Raw genomic sequence first — 3,762 nt, forward strand, 5'->3', positions numbered from 1 at the left:
TGACATAATCATCGTGTTTTACTAGTGTAGCCCTTTCATTTGATACCCATATTGAGAGGGTTACGGAAAAATATGTCATCCGCCATTTCGTATCGGCGGCCATCTTAGATTTATAATGTTATTGATTTTATTATATTGTATTGTCATCTAAATTAAATGTGTGTACGAAATTTCAGATCAATCTGACAACGGGAAGGTGCTTAAATTTCAATTTCTAATTTTGACCCAAACAAATAAATTCCGTACGGGTCGAACTAAATAAAACCGTTTAATAATTAAATAAAAAAAGTGTGTATGCTCCAGGTGAGGCTCGAACTCACAACCCCGGCATTGCTCGGACACTGTCTTATAAGTACCGCGCGGGCGCCAATTGCGCCACTGGAGCCACATCTATTATACCTAACTTATCTATCTAAATATAGAGAATATTTACACTTTTGTTGTCATTCATCACGATGTCTCAGGAACCATTTGATTTAGAAACTTGAAATTTTGTATAAATATATTTATAATTTAGTTAAAGTCAGCTAAGAAAGGATTTTAAAAAATTCAATCCGCAAAGGTTCGAAAAGGCATTAGAAAAATTAACTTTTGACATTTGATCATTTTTTAAGTATGTTATATAATCTGTGCATGTTTAAATATTTTTTATGTCCTTATATAGTTGTCCTGTTCTGTTTTAATATATCTTGAGCAATTAGTGCAGCGATAGTGAACTAAGACTTCGTAGGTCGCGGGTTCAATTCCCAAAAACAATCTTAAATTCACACTTCGAGCATTAATTATAGGATTACCACTGCTTACTAAAAAGTATCCAGAATTCATTCAGTTTCAATCCTCAATAGCGAATATGGCATTTCCCTCTAAAAATATCTTTGGGAGAAGCCAATTCCTTGCAGAGAACATCTCTGGAATTGTGAGGCCGTCACGCTCTATAGTCGCTTCGGTTATCGGCCAGGGATGATCAACACCGAGGCTTGCAGAACGATAAACAAAATAAATAAATTATTTTATCGACTTTCTATCATCAATATATTATTATAAAATGAAATATATTAAAATGGCGGTACATATTAAACCGAAACAATTTATTAATAATAACCACAGATAAAAATTGAGTGATCCACGATTAGAAAAATGCGTACGTTTTATATAGGCGTGTACGTATTATATAGACCAGGGGTCGACAAACTGCGGCCCTGATATAGACGCTTGTATTGATAAGAAAATGACAAATTTCTCATTAAAATTTTATTTTAATTTTGCATTTAAATTTATATATTATTATTGTTTATTAAAAATAAAGTTTTGTAAATTGTTAGTAAGTGTTGCATTATGTGCGGCAAAAATTTTAAAATTAAAATCGGCCCGTTGATAAAAAAGGTTGCACACCCCTGATATTAGCTATCATTTTACTTTCCAATGGCGGGAACTCACCTCCACTGGCTGATCGCGTATATTGTTTACCCTGTCTTAAAGACGTCGTGTAACATAACTCTTGAAGATGCCCCGTGGAGTGGTGAAACACGTGTTGAGTGATTTGACGGTGGCAGTTGTGTAATGCGCATTGTTTGCCGCATACGCATTTATAAGCGGGCTGGCGGGCGGAGCACTTTGTTGCACGACTACCATGTTGCATGTACGGAAGTGGCTTAATATTGGGCCTTTTCTTACTTAAAGACGTTGCACCTTCTTTCTGTCGCTACTTTTTCTTCTTTTAATTTTTTAGCATTTCTTGAAGTAACCGTGGTATTGGCGGCTCCATTTATAGAGAAAGGTCGGATATGGTGCTTGGATCTTCAACTCCTTGAAATACATTGGCGTTCACTTCCACCGACTAAACTGCTTATTACTTTCAACTAATTTTTAAACAATTAAATTTATAAATATCTTTATTCAAGTATTTATTTTTTAACAAGCTTTCGCCGACTAAAAACACTGATCTACTCACAGCCGGACAGAAGATCAACATTTTTAATATATACATTATAATATCAACCATAAGTAAGAAAAGGACCAATATTTAGCCACTTCCGCACATGCAGTGGTAGTCGTGCAACAAAGTGCACCGGCCGCCAGCCCGCTGATAAATGCACATGCGGCAAACTATGCGAATCACACAACTGCCACCGTTAAATCACTCAACACGTGTTTCACCCCTCCACGAGGCATCTTTAGGGAGTTATTTTACACCGATTAGTGCCAAACACACTCTGTGTTTTGGTCTGTGTTTTGTTCTCTGTGTATTTGTCCTTTTCTTACTTAGGATGGACTTCCGCAAGGTAACGCCTGATTCCATTAAATATTTAATATCAACCATGTAAATGATTCAAACCAAGTTCCACACATTTCGATCAACTAAAAACTATTGAATGCTATAATAAGATTTGTTTAACTTTTTATTTCTATATAAAACTAAGAAACGTAAGGTCTAGTATACACCATCTTGTAATAAATTCAATAAGTTCTGAAATAGATAACACGCTTCTATGTGTTCTACTGCCATGACATCCATTGCTATGGTCACCTCATAAATTACCAATAAGACCGGTTTAAAGTGGTCTTCCGTCTTCAAAGATCCTAAATCATCTGATCATATTGTTGAAGATCATATTGTTGAAGAACCCACTGAACTAGCAGCCAATCTGTTCAGCTATATAACCTCGTATCGTTTATTTCCCGAAACATCTCACAAAAATAAAAATAAAAAACATGAATATATTCAACAATAATTTTATTTACATATAAAAAAAATTAACATTCATCGGAAATATTGAAGTGATTTGAATATGATCGCATTCAAAAAGTGAGTTCGCTTATCTGAAATAAAAAAAAACAGTTTTTATGAATTTTTTATTTCTTTATCAAAATAAAACATTAAACAATATTAAAAAGTTTTGAAAATTATACTTCATAAACCTACATAAGAAAAGGACCAATATTTAGCCGCACATGCAGTGGTAGTCGTGCAAATCAGTTGTATGATTCGCATTGTTTGCCGCATACGCATTTGTCGGTGGGCTGGCGGGCGGTGCATTTCATTGCACGACTACCACTGCATGTGCGGAAGTGGCTAAATATTGGTCCTTTTCTTACTTAGGATGGACTTCCGCGAGGTAACGCCTGATTCCATTAAATATTCATAAACCTACGTAAGCGAGAGGAATATATATTTATAGCGGGAGTAATCATTTGAAAAGTTAAAGATGCGTTCACATGAAAAAAAATACATTTTTTTAAACATAAATCATGATCATATTTCTCTAGAGAGCAAACAAAAGGGCTATGCTAGGAATTTAATAAATAAATAAAAGAATTAAAATCAGAAGAACCAAAATCATTGAGGTAGCTCGATGCTCGTCTGGCTGTATTGCTGGAATCAAAAGACGTGGCGTGGGCAGGCTTCCCACTATGTGGACTAACCACATAATCAACGTCAAAGCACTGGATACGAGATGTAGAAGACTGAGCATCATCATCTTTGGGGGAGGCAATGCATTATCCATTTATTTTACACTTTTTTACACCATAGATCATAACTAAAAAAATACAATTCATATAAAGGTATAATAGGCGGTCTTATTGTTCGAAGCGATCTCTACCAGACAACCTTTCGATGAAGATGAGAGGCATGAAGGAGATATTACTAGAACTTTTTTTCTGTATGATTTACACCAAATTTTCATTACGTTGGAACATTTACTTTCTTTCAAGAAAAAAATTATATATAAGCCAAATTCAATCCAAGCTACTCACATTTGA

The sequence above is a fragment of the Battus philenor genome, unplaced genomic scaffold, assembly GCF_028537555.1.
Source record: "Battus philenor isolate CCGP_79_NKW_IND1 unplaced genomic scaffold, ilBatPhil1.0.hap1 SCAF_25, whole genome shotgun sequence".
Taxonomy (NCBI): Eukaryota; Metazoa; Arthropoda; class Insecta; order Lepidoptera; family Papilionidae; genus Battus; species Battus philenor.